Source organism: Choloepus didactylus, chromosome 17 (genome assembly GCF_015220235.1).
Source record: "Choloepus didactylus isolate mChoDid1 chromosome 17, mChoDid1.pri, whole genome shotgun sequence".
NCBI classification, from domain to species: domain Eukaryota; kingdom Metazoa; phylum Chordata; class Mammalia; order Pilosa; family Megalonychidae; genus Choloepus; species Choloepus didactylus.
In genome coordinates this window covers 7,334,385-7,353,447 of record NC_051323.1, presented here as the reverse complement: position 1 = coordinate 7,353,447, position 19,063 = coordinate 7,334,385, and the positions used below count along the sequence as shown (strand labels likewise).

The 19,063-nt window shown below is 39.1% G+C and overlaps 1 protein-coding gene and 1 pseudogene across 5 annotated transcripts in view; one reads left to right on the top strand and one right to left on the bottom strand.

Moving 5' to 3' along the window:
• The window catches only part of DNAH6 (dynein axonemal heavy chain 6), a 342,016-nt gene that overhangs the window by 25,541 nt on the left and 297,412 nt on the right, over positions 1-19,063 (top strand). The window lies entirely within an intron of this gene.
• On the bottom strand, positions 12,183-14,321 carry LOC119512369 (annotated as a pseudogene).

The window sequence follows — 19,063 nt, the reverse complement described above, 5'->3', positions numbered from 1 at the left end:
ACCAAAAAGGACTCAAGAAGAAATAAAAAATTAGAATAATACTAATTATGTATTAAAGACATTTAATTCAAAATAAAATGCCACAAACAATATTCCAGGCCCAGATGGTTTCACTGGTGAATTTTAAAAAACTTTTAAAAAATAAATAGTGCATATTACCCAGACTTATCATAAAAACAAGGAGGAGAGAATGCTTTTCAATTCACTTTATGAGGCAACTGTAATCCTGAACCTAAAACCTAAGAATCTCAGCATAATGAAAGAAAATTACAAACTGATATCCCTCAAAAACCTAGAGGTAAAAAAACCTTCATTAACATATTACTAAATCAAAGATGATAATATCATGACAAAGGTTTATTTCAGCCACACAATTTGGCCCAATATTCAAAGTCATCCAGTATAAATCACGAAATTAACAGAATAAGAAAGTATGTATGATTTTTCTCAAAGGATGCAGAAAATTTTGAATAAATTCAAGACTCATTCATGATTAAAAACTCTCAGTGAGGTATGAATAGAAGAGAACTTTCTCAACCTAATAAAGGGCATCTACAAACCTCCCACAGGTGTCATCATACTTCATGTGAGTGACTGGACGGTTCTTCCCTGGATAAGAACAAGCCTAAGTTCCCACCAACAAGGAACTGGTGTTCCCGTTTCTTCACATCCTCTCCAACATTTGTTATTTTTCATTTTTTTAAGTTAGCTGTTCTAGTGGGTGTGAAATGGTATCTTGTAGTTTTGATTTGCATTTCCCTAGTGGCTAATGATGTTAAGCATCTTTTTATTTGCTGTTTGACCATTAATAGATCTTCTTTGGAGAAATATCTTTTCAAGTCTTTTGCCCATTTTAAAAATAGGGTTGTTTGTTTTCTGTTGTTGAGTTGTAGTTCCTTCAGAGAGAGGGACTTTGGTCACATCAATGTAGAACTCAGTCTCCTTGGAAAGAAGAAGAGGTTTGGGTTGACAAATGGTGGGAAAATAGAAGGGAACTGGCCACAGTTTGCACTCTTTGTCATCATGTACAGAACACGATCAAGGGTCTTAAAGTGGGCTTCCCTTACAAGATGAGGTTCTAGGTATGCTCACTTCCCCATAATGTCATTATTTAGGAAAGTGGTCCCCTTGTTGAAATCCAAAGTTTTTTGGATGAAAAATATATTTGCAGGGTTTGAGTGAGGCCAGGCCTTGCTTATTCGGTATCTCAAGCCCAGGAAGATGAATTAATTCATGAAGAAAATGACATTGAACTTGTATCAAATTCAGCTGCCTTGATTCAATAAGAATATCATAAAAATTTTGGATGGTGTTTATGTCTCTGAGAAAGGAACAGTTTAATAGGCTGATGAATACGATCTAAGAGTCATTCAGCTATGGAAATAAGATGCCAGATGATTTTCTAAGACTGATTTGTGATATTTTAAAGATGCAATAAAATTCTTCTGTCAACCAAAGAAAAAAATTGTAAAGAGAAAAATAAGTCTCTTTTCACAGACAATGTGAATAGTTATGAAAAATTCCTAAGGAGTCTACCAGAAAAGAACTAGAATTAATAAGTGAATTCAGTAAGGTTTCAGAATGCAAGTTCAGTATAAAATTAAAATTTTATTTCTATGTACTAGGAAACAGTAAAAATATTAAATTAAAAATATATGACAATAACTTAAACTATAAAAACATTGAGCAATAAATTTAACAAAATGGTGCAAGAAAACTACAGAAGTCTAATGTAGAAATATACCACATACATGGGCTGAAACTCAAGATCATTGAGATGCTCATTTCCCCTAAACAATTTATAAATTTAATGCAATCCCATCAAAATTCCACCAGAATATCTTGTAAAAATTGACAAGATTATTTTAAAATTTGTTTGGAAATACTTTGGACATTAAAAGAACCAAAACTATTTAGAGAAAAAACAATATTGGAGAACTTACACTAGCTTATATCCAGGCTTGCAATAAGGTTACCAGGCAGAAAAATGTGAACATAACAGGCCTAATTGCCAGCCTATATAATGCCTGCCTGTAAAATTTGCCCTTAGCTAACATCGGGGAAATACGATTTCAGAAGCACCACTGAAGAATGACTCACTGTACTTAAACTGTTTGGACAAATAGTGTGGTTATGTTGAACACCTGCTTTTGGTACATGCTAGGCAGAAGTTGCCTATGTGACTAGCCCAGAGTAAAATTCCTGGATGCTGAGTCTCTAATGAGCTTCCTGGGGGACAGCTTTTCCTATGTGTCATCAGAGCTTGTGGCTGGGGGAATTAAATGCACCCTGGATGATGACACTTTGAGAAGACTTTTGGAAGTTTGTGTCTGGTTTCCTCTGGAGTATACATCACGTCCCTTTTCCCTTTGCTGATGTGGCATTGTATCCTTCTGCTGTAATAAATCATAGCCATAATTACAAATATGTGCTGAAGCCTATGAGTCTTCCTAGCAAATAATAGAACATAGGGGTGGTCTGGGGGCCCCAGGCACAGAGAAAATGGTCAACAGAGTGTGTTACTGACGTAAAGATAAATGAATATTTGGTGGGTCAGAAAAGAAAGTTCAGAAATAGACACCCACATCAATGGTGAATTGATTTTCAACAAAGGAGCCAAAGTCATTCAGCAGAAAAAAGAATAGCCTTTTTAACAAAAGTTACAGGAACAACTGGGTATCCATATGAAAAAACATAAACCTCTACCCTATGTTGCAATACATACAATATTAATTCAAAAAGGATCGTGGACCTAAAAGCAAAAGCTATAAAATTTATAGAAGAAAACATAGGTGAAAATCTTTGTATCATTGGAGCAGGCAAAAGACTTTTTAGACAGGACACAAAAAGTACTATCCATAAAAGAAAATTTGATAACTAAACTTTATCAAACTTAAAAACTTCTGCTCTTCATATATGTCATAAGAATGAAAAGGCAAGCTATGGTCTTGGAAAAAATATTTGTAACTTGTGTTTCTGATAACTGGCTTCCAGAATATGTAGAGTACCCCTAGAAGTCAATAAATCAAAGATAGCGCATTAAAAATGGACAAAAGACTTGAACAATCACTTCACCAAAGAAGACATGCAAATGCCCAACAAGCACTTGAAAATATGTTCAACATTATTGGTCATCAGGGAATGCAAATAATAACTACAGTAATTCTCCCCTAACCATCTTCTTGAGTGGCTAAAATTTAAAAGACTAACTATACCAAGTGTTGATTAGGCTGCAGAGCGAATGGCGTTCTCCTATACTGCTGGAGGGAATATAAATTATAAAAACACATTTCAAAAATGGTTCAGCATCTTCTTGTATAGTTAAATGAAAACTTTTATATGACTCAGCAGGTCCATTATTTGGTATTTATTGAAATACCACACAAAGACTTGTACATGAATGTTTATAATTTCCCCACACTAGGTATGACCCAGATGTCCATCAACAGGTGAGTAGATGAACAAATTGTGGAATACCCATATGATGGAATACTATTCATCAATAAAAGGAAATGGATTTCTGCTCTACACAAGAAAGATTAATTTCAAAGACATTATGTTGAGCAAAAGAAGCCAGATGCAAAACAGTACATACCTACTGTATTATTCCATTTTATGAAATATTTAAACATTTAAATTAATCTGTAGTGCTAGAAATCAGACCTGTGGTTTCCGGAATAGAGGATCAGGGCACATGGGAACTTCCTGATGTGATGGAAATGGTCTGTGTCTTGACTGGAATAGTGGACATAGAGGTGTATAAATTTGTCAAAATTTATCGAACTGTTTGCCTAAAAGGTGTGCATGTTATCATATGTAAGTTATAACATGATAAAATTTACATTAAATTGAATTTAAAATAAGAAGCAGTGGTCACTAGAAGATTAGCTGAAAGATATGAATGTTTGGTTATAATTGTTGTTCCTTAGGATTCTTGACTCTGTCTATTCATACATGATTATAGACTTACCTTAGTTTTTCATGTTTTGTCACACTCCTGGAAGGAGCTTATCTGGTTATCTCTTTATATTCTCTGAAAATTGTTTATCAGGGAGCATTATAAATTAGTAGTTAGCTGCCATCTAACAGCTTGAAGCTTTCAGGGCCTGTTTATATTTTCCCACAAACCTTAATGCTGTAAAATATCCAGTTAGTATTTGCATTTCAGACATCACCTTCTGGTCAAGGAGGAGTAACAGGGACTGGATTTACTCACCTGCTTAAAACAACCAAAAAAAAAAAAAATCAGACAAAACATATGAAACAATGATTGTAAAAACCCCGAACATCGAGCAAAGAAGGACTATGATTCCTGAAAGACAGAAAACAAATGTGGTAGGGCCTATTATTGCCTCAGGTTACCTATTTGACACAGCACAATCGGGAGAAAATCAGATGGTGGAGCCTAATGGAGCCCCTGTGTTGATGGGAAGGAACTAAGAGTTCAAGGAGATCAAGGGGAGTAGAGTTTACAGGACAGCAAACTAGGCAGGAGAAAGCTGCATAGAGAAAGAAATGCAGAGACGTGCAGAAGATTCCCCTTGAGTCTTCAGCGGAGCACTGGTTGGCACATGCACATGAAGAACTACCCAGAGCCAGAGAAACAACCAGATGAGAATATTAGAAGAGATTGTGTCCAGTGCTCACACATGGCCAGGAATAGTAGCTATTCCCATCAGTCAGACTGGAAAACCTCATAATCCATGGGTGTTGGGTTGAGTCTCAGAACAGTCTGTTAAGTATGTACAGAAAAGGCAAAACTAAGGCCTGACTGATTCATCCAGGAAAGATTCAATGACCTATTTTTAGATTCAGATAGCTTATTACTTACCTAGGCAGTGAAAGGAAGATTAGAAAAAAGTACAGTTCCCCCATCATGCTTGTTGAACACACCAAAAACAAAGTGGACCAATGACTGCAGTATGAGTTTTGGGACACCCCATTGCTGAGGAGCCAATTCCAGATTGCAACTAAGTGGTTTACTGTTCTGCAGTTCTTTTATGAAGGGGGTGGGGAAGAAAGCCTCAGAGCCAGCAGAACCAGGGAGGCAATGAGAGCCTACCAATGAAGATAAGGAAGTGAGTAAGGGATAGCCTCGGAGAACTCCTTCCAGGCCTACCAACCATTTTGTGTTCCGGAAAGATTATAAGGCATTCGACCAAGTCTCAAAATAGCTGCTATTCAAGCCTTTGCTTGCATGGCCTGTGCAGATATGTGCAAGATCACTAGGGCACCACGGCTCAGCCATTTCCGTTCAGGGGCTTGCATCAATTGTAGGAATTATTAGCCCAAGATTAAGCACTACTCTGGTCTCACCTTATAAATCTCAAGAGCAAGTCCCAAAATGATCAAACTGTTCCCAAGTAATTTAACTGCATGACAGTTAAATACTAAAATACAAAATATCCAGCACCCAATCTTGACAATGCCTAGAATTATTAAAAATTACCATGCATGGCAAGGAGGAAAATATAATCCATAATGAAGAAAAAAACCAACAAATCAAAACCAACCCAAAAGTGACACAGATGTTAAAATGGTTATTATAACTGTATTCCGTATGTTCTAAAAGTTAAGTTTAGGAGATCAACTTCTGTCATAAGAGTGTGAGGATCTCCAAAGACCCATTCACCAGTCAAAATTATTTAAAAGAAACACAACTTTTAAAGTCTCTGGAAATGGTCTTAAGGGCATATAACAAATGAAGAAGCATCTATTCAAGAGAATCTATGAAAGTTCAGTAAGAAAAGCGCGAGTCTGTAATATTTGAACCAAGGCTGTTCCCACCCTCCCCACTCTCAGCTCAGTGAGATAGAAACTCCACTCCAGACTGGCACAGCCAAGAACAGAGGTCTCCCCCTCCCCCCAGGTCTTGGTTGAAGGGCTTTCTTCCTGGAAGGAGGAGCATGCTACCTTTCTCATGCTGCTCCCAGATACCTGTTCCTGAGGCCGGGTTCTGGGAAAGTGAGATCAAAAGGTGGAGGCTCTTCTTCCACACACCCTGTACTTATAGAACAGAGGCTTTACTTTGGGTGCGGTGCTACTGAGAATTCCGGGACCCCAGTCACCCTTGCTCCAGCTCCTAAGGCCAAGAAAAGCAAGCCTTGAAGCCCTCAGGCTACTGTACACCCTCCATCTGGTGCTCAGCTCCTAAAGCAGGGATGTCACTTAGAAGCACGCCATTGTGTCCACCCCCAGCTCCAGAGCCCTGGCTTGAGATTTTGCCTCAAGGGGATAGGGGAAGAGGGTGGGGGCAGAAGAGAAGGCCATAAAAACAGATAGCTCTGATTCTCTTTCCAAAAGAACTGACTTCTTTTGCAATGGAGGATGGAAAAGTTCAAGCCGAAGGGTACTCTTGAAAATAATGGAGGTTGTGGTGAGAGACGGTTGGGAGGAGCTTCACAGATTCAGTGAAGAGACAGGTTAAACTGTAGACTGGCTAATTTGCGGTAGTGTCAGAATAAATATCAAATGCTGACCTAGAAAACTAGTCCTTCAAGGGAGGCTGAAATTTGATTGGATTAATATGTAATTTGTACCCCTGAGCATTGTTGAAAACAATAGAGCAATCACCCAGAAATTACTGGAGCTTAACAGCTGGTGTGCTCAGGGGAAGAAACACAGAACCTTCACACAACTACTGTCATCCCACGGTGACTGTAGCATTCTCAAGGCTGCATCTCCCTGAGGAGCAGGGACTACACCCTGCATGAGAGAGGGAAAGGAATAGCTTTAAAAAATAATCCATAACTATGCCTAAGAGTCTCCCTGAGTACCTCTTTGTTACTCAGATGTGGCCCTCTCTCTCTAGCTAAGCTAACTAGGCACATGAAATTACTGCCCTCCCCCCTATGTGAGACCTGACTCCCAGAGGTGTAAATCTCCCTGGCAACACAGGATATGACTCCCGAGGATGAATCTGGACCTGACATCATGGGATTGAGAACATCTTCTTGACCAAACAAAATAAAGTTTCAGTGGCTGAGAAATTTCAAATGGAGTCAAGAGGTCATTCTGGTGGGCATTCTTATGTACTAAATAGATAGCCCTTTTTAGGTTTTAGTGTATTGGAATAGCTAGAAATAAATACCTGAAACTATCAAATTCCAACCCAGTAGCCTTGACTCTTGAAGATGATTATACAACAGTGTAGCTTACAAGGGGTGACAGTGTGATTGTGAAAACCTTGTGGCTCACACTCCCTTTATCCAGTGTATGGATGGGTGAGTAGAAAAATGGGGACAAAAATTAAATGAAAAATAGAGTGGGTTGGGGGTGTGTGATTTGAGTGTTCTTTTTTATTTTTATTTTTTTATTCTTATTTTTATTCTTTCTGGTGTAAGGAAAATGTTCAAAAATAGAATGGGGTGATAAATGCACAACTATATGATGGTACTGTGAAAGGTTGATTGTACACCATGGATGGTTGTATGGTATGTGAATATATCTCAATAAAACTGAATTTTAAAAAATCCACAGTCACACTCAAAAAGTAATAAGCAAATATCAATAACATGCCTGAGAGCAAGCCAGTACCTGGAGTTCTTACAATATATTATCTAAAATGTCTGGTTTCTAACAAAAAGTACTATACATACAAAGAGACAGGAAAAGAAATCAGGCAACAGATATGATCTGTGAGAGTGAACATATGTCCAATTTAAGAGAAAATGCCTACAAAGTAGCCATTATAAATATGTTCAAAGAACTAAAGGAAAGCATGGTTAAAGAAGTGAAGGAAGGCAAGATGACAATGCTGCATCAAATAGAGAATATCAATAAATTGTAGAAATAAAGTGAAGAGTAAATAGAAGTTTGGGAGTTGAAAATACAATAACTAAAAATTTAAACCTTTGCTAGAGGAGCTCAATATATTTGAACTGGCAGAAGAATTAGTGAACTTGAAGATCAATAGAAAGTACACAAACTAAAAAAGAAAGAAAAAAGAATGTAGAAAAATGAAGAGCCCCAGAGAAATGTGGCATGCCATTAACTGCACCAATATGTGCATAATGGGAATATCAGAAGGAGAATATTGACAGAAAGGAGCAAAGAAAGTGCTCGAATAATGGTTGAAAATTCCCCCAATTTATTGAAAAGCTATCAACACATCTGGGATTCTCAACAAACTCCAAATATGACATATGCAAAAAGATCCCCAAATAGACACATCATAGTAAACGTGCTGAAAGTCAAAGACAAAGAGAAAATCTTGAAAGCTGCAAAAGAAAAATGACCCATCACATACAACCCAGATAAACTTAAGAGCTGACCTCTCAGCTGAAACAGTGGAGATCAGAAGTAGGTGGAATAACATATTCAAAATGCTCAAATCAAAAACTCTCAAGCAAGAAACCTATATCCAACAAGGCTATCTTTCAAAGACAAAAGATAAGTTGACTTTCTAAAATAAATAAAAACTGAGAGGGAGGCTGGGCAAAATGGTGGCATAGAGAGGTGTGGAATTTAGTTAGTCCTCTAGAGCCAATAGTAAATAGTCAGGAACAAGTAGTAAATATTCTGGAACAACTGTTGGGGGACATCCGTGACTGAAAACACATGATACATCAGCTTGGAAAGGTTGGAACAGCTGAGATCGCAGCATAAAACTGGAAACCTGATACTGAATAGAGCCTCCTCCTGAGACCTGCGCCTGTCTAGTCTGGGAAAATCTGATTGGGGTAATCAAGGAAATCAGTTGCATAGACAACAAAAAATTACAAATCACATCAGGAAAAATGAAGATATGGCCCAGTCAAGGGAACAAACTTACACTTCAACTGGTATACAGGAATTGAAACAACTAATTATTAAACAAATCTCCTAAATCAATTCAAAAATGAAATTAATGGGTTGAGGGACTATATGGCAAAAGAGATGAAGGATATAAAGAAGACATTGGGTGAACATATGGAAGAACTTGAAAGTTTGAAAAAACAATTGGCAGAACTTATGGGAATGAAAGGCACAACACAAGAGATGAAAAACACAATGGAGATATACAACAGCAGATTTGAAGAGGCAGAAGAAAAGATTCGTGAACTGGAGGACAAGACATCTGAAAGCCTACACACAAAAGAACAGATAGAGAAAAGAATGGAAAAATATGAGCAATGTCTCAGGAAATTGAATGACAACATGGAATACAGAATTGTACATGCCATGGGTGTCCCAGAAGGAGAAGAGATGGGAAAAGGGGCAGAAGTAATAATAGAGGAAATAATCAATGAAAATTTCCCATCTCTTGTGAAAGACATAAAATTACGGATTCAAGAAGTGCAGTATACCCCAAACAGGATAGATCTGAATAGACCTACTCCAAGACATTTAATAATCATATTATCAAACATCAAAGATAAAAAGAGAATCCTGAAAGCAGCAAGAGAAAAGCGATCCATCACATACAAGGGAAGCTTGGTAAGACTATGTGCAGATTCTCAGGAGAAACAATGGAGGCAAGAAGGCAGTGGTATGATATATTTAAGATACTGAAAGAGAAGAACTGCCATCCTAGGATTCTATATCTGGCAAAACTGTCCTTCAAAAATAGGAAGAGTTTTAAATATTCTCAGACAAACACTCTAAGAGAGTTTGTGGACAAGATATCTGCTGTACAAGAAATACTGAAAGGAGCCCTACAGACAGATAGGAAAAGACAGGAGAGAGTGATTTGGAGAACAATACTGGGTGATGGCAGCACAATAATGTAAGTACACTAAACAAAGATGGCTGTGAGTACGGTTGAAAGAGGAAGGCTAGGGGGCATGTAGGACACCAGAAGGAAAGATAGAAGATAAAGACTGATATAACTTAGCAAAACCTGAAGTAGGTTAAATATACTAATACAAGAATGTTTTTACATGAAGGAGAACAAATGTATGTCAACATTTTAAGGTGTTGAACATTGGATGGTATTGGGAAAAAATACAATCAATGCAAACTAGAGTCTGTAGTTAACTGTAACATTGTAATATGCTTCCATTAATTGTAACAAAGGCAATATACTAAAGCTAACTGTCTAAAGAGGGGGATACAAATGAGTGGTATGGCATTCTTGGTGGTGGTTGTCTGACTTTTTCATTTCATTTTATTTTATTTTTATTTTTTCTTCTATCATTTATTTTTTTATTCTTCATATTTTCCCTCCTCTTCCTCTTTGTGGAAGAAATGTAAATGTCTTCATATAGGTTGTGGTGTGAATGCATAACTGTGATTGCACCAGGAAACATTGATTGCTTACTTTGGAAGGATTGTATGAATAAAACTGTTTAAAAAATAAACAGAGGGATAGAGCTGCTGGAGAAAATGTGATGGGGAAGTAGAATGGTGCAGCCCTTCTAGAGGGCAGTGTGGTGGTTCCACAGGAAGCTAAGTATAGGGTTGCCATATGGTTCTGCAACCCTGTTATCTGGTATGTACTTGGAAGAACTGAGAGCAGGGACACGAATGGACATTTGCACACTGGTGTTTATGGCGGCAGTATTAATGATTTTCAATGGATGGAGGTGGCCTAAGGGTACATCGACTGATAAATGGAAGGGTGAACTGGGGTGTATACATACAATGGAATACTGAGTGGCAGCAAGAAGGAATGAAGTTGTGAGGTATGCCCTAGGTGAATGGACCTTTAGGGCAGTTTGTTGAGTGAAATAAGCCGGAAACTAGAAGACAAATGTTATGACACCTCACTAATTTGGACTAACTATGATGTGCACACTGAAAATTGAATCTGAGAGCATAGGTTTTCAGGGAAAGGCTGATTGTAAAGGTTCCTAGATTGTAAGCTCTTATAGCAGTCATGTCTATTCATGAGTTGTAACGGGTATTTCTAAATTCTGAGATGCTGAGCTCTTTGTATATAACCTGGTCAGTCCCTGGAACTTCAGGTATCTGTGACACCTGAGACTCAGAGCCCGAGTTCAGCAGCTGTGAATATCAGCATTACCCCATATGGCAACTGTACAAGAAGCTGAAAAATAGAACAGACTTCAATTAGAGATATGAACAAAATGGACTTGGTTAGAACTAAGGTAAATCAGTCTAAAGGGGAAAGTATGATATTGACCGTGTTTTAAAACTTCAATTTCTATGAGTCACCATAGGAAGAGATGTTTATTTGGTGCAAAATCTGCATTTTCTGTAGCACACTATATAATTTAGCTTGTATGGTCAGTTTATTTAAACACCATAATTACATGGAAGCTTGAACAGATCTTGTTGGCTTGTACAGGTTAGCGTGAAACCCTGATACATCCCTGAGTAATTTGGGCAGAGAACAAAAAGTATTTGCAAAGCCCCCTAGAGGGACTGGGGTAAAATATGGTAATACTGTTTCCCCACCTGGAGAATTCATGATATTCTTGCAAGAATTGGGGACTACCAGTTTAATAGGCCAAGCCTTTGATCATGGGGCTTGCCATTATGAAGCTTGTTACTGCAAAGGAGATGCTTAGTCTACTTATAATTGTGCCTGAGTCACCCCCAGAAAACCTCTTTTGTTTCTCAGATGTGGCCTCTCTCTAAGCCAACTCGACATGTCCACTTGTTGCCTTCCCCCCTACATGGGACATGACTCCTAGGGGTATAAATCTCCCTAGCAACATGGGACATGACTCCTGGGGATGAGCCTGGTCCAGTATTGTAGGATTGAGAAAGCGTTCTGGACCAAAAGGGGGAAGAGAAATGAAACAAAATAAAATTTCAGTGGATGAGAGATTTCAATTGGAGTGGAGAGGTCATTCTAGAGGTTATTCTTATGCATTATATAGCTATCCCTTTTAGTTTTTTGGGTATTAGAATAGCTAGAAGGAAGTACCTGAAACTGTTGAACTGCAATCCAGTATCCTTGATTCTTTTTTTTTTTTTTTTTTTTTTGGTGTAGAACGTTTATTAATTTTTCCGCAAAACACTCCAAGTTTAAGTCAGTGGGAAATAATTTTAATCGAAGAATTGTACATTTTCTTCCCATGTATCCTGCTTTGTATTAGGAAATGATATTGTGATCCATTTCACTACAAGTAAAATATTACAAAATATTTACAAGAAAATATTTAAAATAACTCAAACACAAAAGCCAAGATGGGGTAAAATAAACCAGTTCCTCAGAAATCTCTACTCAAGTGTCCACAGCACACAAGAGAGGAGAATAAAAACAAATAAGTAACTGAGATCCCCCTGATCACGTTTCAAAAGAACTGGAGAAGGGAAAGAAATGGGATGGAAATGGTGATATGAAAGGGAATAGATGTTAGCAGCACTGCTTCAATAATCAATCTATTCTGAATGAAACACCCCCTCTTAAATGCAGTAAATTCTGACCAAGGCTAAATTTTAGGATATTCTTTGCACTGAAATTAGAAAATACCCTGACAGTGGAAGTAGCTCTTTCACCTAACCTTAATTAAGAGCCTCTTCCTCCATGAACCACTGATGTGAACAGAAACCTGTTATGGCATCAAAAACTGTCACAGTAGCCCTTCCATCTCCTTCATGAATGCTTCATACACATCATCCTTAGTTTGTACTGAGACAGGAACAGAAGGACCAGACTTGGGGGCTGCTTTGGCAAGAGGCACAGCAGAATCATCCTCTGACTTTCTTTGGGGAGCAGCAGTAGCCCCTTTATTCTCCCGACATACCCTCAGTGCAGTGGGCACAAATCGAGTAATCTCCGCCTTGGGATTAGTGATCTGTGGCTTGGCACTGATGATTGCTGTGGCTTTCTTCTCAATGGTGGCCGCACTTGTATCATCTGCCTTGGGTCACTGAATCAAATTGGGTGGGGCACTTAAAACCCCTGGGTTTGGCAAGGGAGCTGGTGGGAAGAGCCCAGGTGGGGCAGGTCCAAGTGGAGGCACCAAAGGTGGGCGCATCATGCCAGGACGAGGTGGAGGGATACCTGGAGGTGCAGGGGGAGGTAGCCTTGGTGGAGGTCCCCGAGGAGGAGGGCCAGGAGGCAGACCTGGAGGTGGACCTGGGGGAGGGCCAGGGGGTCGGCCTGGTGGTGGTCCCAGAGGTAAAAGTCGGGGTAAAGGCCCTCGGAGTCCTGGCATTCCAGGTGGTCTCAGGAACGGGGGAGCTCCTGGAGGTGGCCCAGGAGGCAGGCCTGTAGGTGGTCCAGGTGGCCGTAAAGGTGGTGCAGGTGGTGATCCAAGAGGAGGTGGTCCTGGCATGGGAGGTGCTTGAATCTGAGAAGGAGGAACAGACTGTGGAGGAGCCTGCTGCTGTGAAGAAGCTGTAGATGTGCCATCAGAAAGAGATTCTTCTTTATGCTGTTTTTGTGATTGCTTTTCTGCTTCAGAATCATCAGAATCATCTTCATCATCATCCTCGGAGAATTCCTCTACTTCTCGTCCCTCCTCTGGGATTTCCTGACCTGCCATTCGAAGCATCATGGCTTGAAGAGGAGTCAGCTCCTTCATGCTCTTCTTTTTTTTCCTTGATTTTCCAGGCATATCTGCAAATCGTACACTCAGACCTGACTTTTTTTCTTCAATGTTGTCTCTCTCATTATCATCACGGTGCACAAATTCATCCCCCTCACTTTCTCCATCTGATCTGTCAGTGTCACTGTCATCAGTGCTGTCATCATGTTTATCCTGATCCATGTCTTCAGGATAGCCGTCATCCTCACTGGTGCTAGAAACATCATCATCATGACCTCGCTGAGCAAGTTCAGGACTATATAACATATCTTCATCTCGCCTACGAGGAGGAAGATCTAGGGCAAAGCCCACTTTACGACCATACATCTGCAAGACTTGAGGAGGAGGCGGACCAGGGGGAGGACCAGGAGGTTTTCCATAGGCTGAAGTCTTTTTAAGGATGGAAGGTGGCTGGGCACCAGGAAGTGAAATGTCCTGGATCAAGATGTTGGAAGGAGCATGAGGCATATCTGGCAAAGGAATACTCTCAACCTCCACGTGCTGAGCATTCTTGACAGCATCAAAATATTGACTAAGTTGAGCCCTCTTCTGTTCATATTCTACTTCTAGCTTTCTCAATTCTTTGTAAATATCTGGATTCTCTTTTTCATAAAGTCGTAGAATACGTTCAAAGGTTTCGTGCAGCTTTTTACGTTTGTCTTTCAGCACCTTCTCATTTAACTGGGGCTGTTGCACAGGGTTAAACTCCATTTCATCCAATTTCTCCATGTCCCGGATAATCTGCTCGGGATCCTTCATCTTCAGAACTGCAGCTCGTACCATCATGCGCTGTTTTTTGTTCTTCTTTAATTCTCTCTTCCGGGCTTCCTTTCAGGCCTGATCTGTAGGGTTCATAAATTTTCCACTCTTGGTGGATGATGTAGCTCTCCATCCCATGTTTGAAATCTGTATTGTTTATTTGTTCATTAAAAAAAAAAAGCAACACATCAGCTGAGCTCCCGGGACTGTGAGAAGTGGGATGTAGGAGATTCCTGGCCTCTTTTACTTCGCAGAGGTCTTCAGATGGGTCCCTCAGTCAGCCACTCAGCCACCGCCATCTTGAAACCTCCCCTTGATTCTTGAAGATGATCATAACTGACTATATAGCTTATATGGTGTGACCATGTGATTGTGAAAACCTTATGGCTCACATTCCCTTTATCCAGTGTATGGATGGATGAGTAGAAAAATGGGGACAAAAAGTAAATGAATAATGAGGGAGAGGAGGGGTATAGGATGTTTTGGGTGTTCTTTTTTACTATTACTTTTATTTTTATTTTTTGGAATAATGAAAATGTTGAAAAATTGATTGTGCTGATAAATGCACAACCAAATGTTGATACTGTGAGCAACTGATTGAACACTGGAAGATTGTATGGTATGTAAATATAGCTCAATAAAATTGCATAAAAAAGGAAAAAAAATTGGTTATGCATGTGGTCTGTCCTGGGGCACAATTTCCCTCTGTCTGTGGACCTGTGAAACCTAGAAAGCTAGTTATCTGCTTCTGATATACAATGGAGGCACAAACATAAGGTAAACATTCCCATTCCAATAAGAAGAAATTGGAAGGAAAACAGGGATATCGGTCCTAAACAATTCTGATACCCAGCAGGGCAAACTTCATTAGATTTCAAGGTCTGGGAGTTATCTATGGAACGGTGATTTTTCCTCCAGAACTGATGAAGTGGTAGCCCCACCCCTTCTAAGTTCTTGTGCAGCAGCCATGCTCTCCCCAATCACTGATGTGAAGATTCCACCCTCTCCAAGCATTGGTATGGTGGCCATACTGTCTGCAAGCCCTGTGGCACAGATCCACCTGTAAGAGCTTTGGGGTGGCAGCACTCTTCTTGAACAGCAGGGTGGAAAGCCCAGGGCAGATTTGCTCTTTCCACACATATGGGTGGGCCTGCTCTGTTGGCCTGAGGAATGTTTGGTAAGCTTCACTTGGGAAACCATCTGGTTCTGGGTTTTTCTTTGTTGGGAGGTTTTTGATGACTGATTCAATCTCTTTATTTGTAATTGGTCTGCTGAGGTCTTTTATTTCTTCTAGAGTCAGTATAGGTTGCTTGTATTTCAAGGAATTTGTCCATTTCGTCTAAGTTGTCCAGTTTGTTGGCATACAGTTGTTCATAGTATCCTCTTATGATTATTTTTTCTTTCTGTGGTATCAGTAGTAATGACCCCCACTCTCATTTCTGATTTTCTTTATTTGCGTCTTCTCTCTTCTTTGTCAGTCTAGCTAAGAATTTGTCAGTTTTATTGATCTCAAAGAACCAATTTTTGGTTTTGTTAACTCTATTGTTTTGGTTTTTGTTTTTTTTTAATTCTCAATTTCATTTCTTTCTGCTCTAATCTTTATTTTTATCCTTCTGCTTGCTTGGGATTAGTTTGCTGTTCTTTTTCTGGTTCCTCCATGTTCAGTTAGGTCTTTGATTTTAGCTCTTTCTTCTTTTTTAATGTAAGCATTTAGGGCTGTAGATTTCCCTCTCGGCACTGCCTTCACTGCATCCCATAATTTTTTATATGTTGTGTTCTCATTTTCATTTGCCTCAAGGTATTTAATGATTTCCCTTGTAATTTCTTCCTTGATCCATTGATTAAGTGTGCTGTTTAACTTTCATGTATTTGTGAATTTTCCAGTTGTCTGCCTTTTATTAATTTCCAGCTTCATTCTATTATGGTCAGACAAAATGCTTGTATCATTTCAGTCTTTTAAAATGTATTGAGTCTTGTTTTTGATCCAATATATTTTCTGTCCTGATCCATGAGCACTTGAGAGGAATGTGTACCCTGCTTTTTTGGGCTACAGTGTTCTGATTATGTGTGTTAGGTCTAGCTTATTTTTCATATTGTTCAAGTTATCTGTTTCCTTACTGATCTTTTGTCTAGATGTTCTATCTATTGATGAGAATCGTTTATTGATGTCTGTAACTATTATTATTGTCTATTTCTCCCTTCAGTTTTGCCAGTGTTTGCCTCATGTATTTTAGGGTATCCTGGTTAGATGCATAAATATTTATGATTGTTATTTCTTCTTGGTGGATTGCCCCTTTTATTAATTATAGCATCCTTCTTTGTCTCTTTTAACAGTTTTGCATTTAGAGTCTGTTTTGTCTGATGTTAGTATAGCTACCCTAGCCCTTTTATGATTGCTGTTTACTAGGAACATCTTTTTCCAGCCTTTCACTTTCAACCTGCTTGTGTCTTTGGATCTAAGACTCTAAGGTGAGTCTCTTATAGACAGCATATAGATGGATCATACTTTTTAATTTATTCTGCTGATCTGTGTCTTTTTATTGGGGAGTTTTATCCATTAACATTCAATGTTATTACTATAAAGGCAGTACTTACTTCAACCATTTTTGTCCTTTGGTTTTTTTTTAATTACTTTATTTATCAAATAAAAAAAAATTTCCAAATAAAATAAAGCAATGGGAAGAACAAATATCCTGAAATAACTTCATTCCTTCCAATGTATTCCTACCATGCCAAAAGAAAATTAATGAACCATGGTCACACCTGAGCATTCCTATATCATTACAATCACCCTCAAGTGTTAATATTAATATTTCATATTTTTGTTGGGCAGGTCTTATGTTGACGAACTCTGTCAGTTTCTGTTTATCTGTGAATATTTTAAATTCTCTCGTTTTTTTAAATTAAATTCAGTTTTATTGAAATATATTCACATACCATATAATCATCCATGGTGTACAATCAACTGTTCACAGTACCATCATATAGTTGTGCATTCATCACCCCAATCTATTTTTGAACATTTTCCTTACATCAGAAAGAATCAGAATAAGAATAAAAAATAAAAGTAAAAAGAACACCAAAATCATCCCCCCCATCCCACCCTATTTTTCATTTAGTTTTTGTCCCCATTTTTTTACTCATCCATCCATATGCTGGATAAAGGGAGTGCAATCCACAAGGTTTTCACAATCACACTGTCACCCCTTGTAAGCTACATTGTCATACAATTGTCTTCAAGAGTCCAGACTACTGGGTTGGAGTTGGATAGTTTCAGGTATTTATTTCTAGCTATTCCAATACATTAAAACCTAAGAGGTGTTTTCTATACAGTGCATAAGAATGTCCACCAGAGTGACCTCTCGACTCACTTGAAATCTCTCAGCCACTGAAGCTTTATTTCATTTCATTTTGTATCCCCCTTTTGGTCAAGAAGATATTCTCAATCCCACGATGCTGGGTTCAGATTCATCCCCGGGAGTTACATCCTGCATTGCCAGGGAGATTTACACCTCTGGGAGTCAGGTCCCACGTAGAGGAGAGGGCAGTGAGTTCACCTGCCAAGATGTCTCAGAGAGAGAGAGGTCCACATCTGAGCAACAAAGAGGTACTCAGGGAGAGACTCTTAGGCACAATTATATGCAAGTTTAGCCTCTCCTTTGCAGTGATGAGCTTCATAAGGGCAAGTCCCATGATAGAGGGCTTGGCACATCAAACCACCAGTCCTTAATGTCTGTGACAACATCAGCATCATTCCAGGTGAGGAAGTCCAATACTTCTGCATTTTTCCCCAGCTCCTCAGGGAGGCCCTGCAAATATATTTTTATTTTCTGCTCAAGTTACTTTGGAATATGTCACTATTTCACTCTAACCTATACAAACCTACCGTATCTTACTTCCTATTCAAAGTTCCATGTAATTGTTGTGTTTGAACAAACTGACTGTAGAGTTATATTATTTAGAAAATATGGATCCTGCACCAAATAGACATCTCTTCCCTTGGTCTCACATGGAAGTTGAAGTTTTAAAACAGTCAGTTTTGACCTTTACTCTTTGGCCTGGTTTGCCCTAGTCTTAACCAGATCTGCTTCCTCTCCCTCGTTTTTGAAGGACAGATTTCTTGGATAAAGAATTCTTGGCTGGCAGTTTTTCTCTTTCAGTACCTTAAATATATCATACCACTGCCTTCTCACCTCCATAGTTTCTGATGAGAAATCAGCACTTACTTTTTTGCAGTTCCCGTGTATGTGACAAATCTCTTTTCTCTTGCTGCTTTCAGGATTCTGTCTTTATCTTTGGCTTTTGTCCTTCTGATTGGTATGTGTCTCAGAGTAGGTCTATTCAAATTTATTCTGTTTGGAGTATGCTGTACTTCTTGGACGTGTTATCTGCTTTCGATATACAATAGAAGGATAAACATTTCCATTCCAATAGGGAGAACTTGGGAAGAAAACAGGGTTCACAGGTCCCAAATAATTCTGAAACCCAGCAGAGCATACTCCATTAGATTTCGAGGGCTGAGAGTCGTCTATAGAATTATGTTGTGTCCTCTGGGCCTGATGAAGCAGCAGCCCCACCACTTCCAGGTGCTTGTGCAGTGGACATCTCTCCCTGAACACTACGGTGAAGGCTCCAAGGCTCCACCCTCTCCATATGTTGGGCTGGTGGCCAGACTCAGTAATCCCTGGGGCACAAGATGCACCTTCTCAGGGCACTGGGGTGGCAGCGCTTTTCCTAAACAATGGGGTGGAAGGCCCACCCCCTCCAAGCACTGGGGAAAACTTTCCCTTTCCTCAAATGTGTGGGCCCTCTCTATCTTGGCCCAAGAAGATGTCTTTGATCCTGATCTCAGCTTCCATGGTTCTGCACTTGAAGTGATT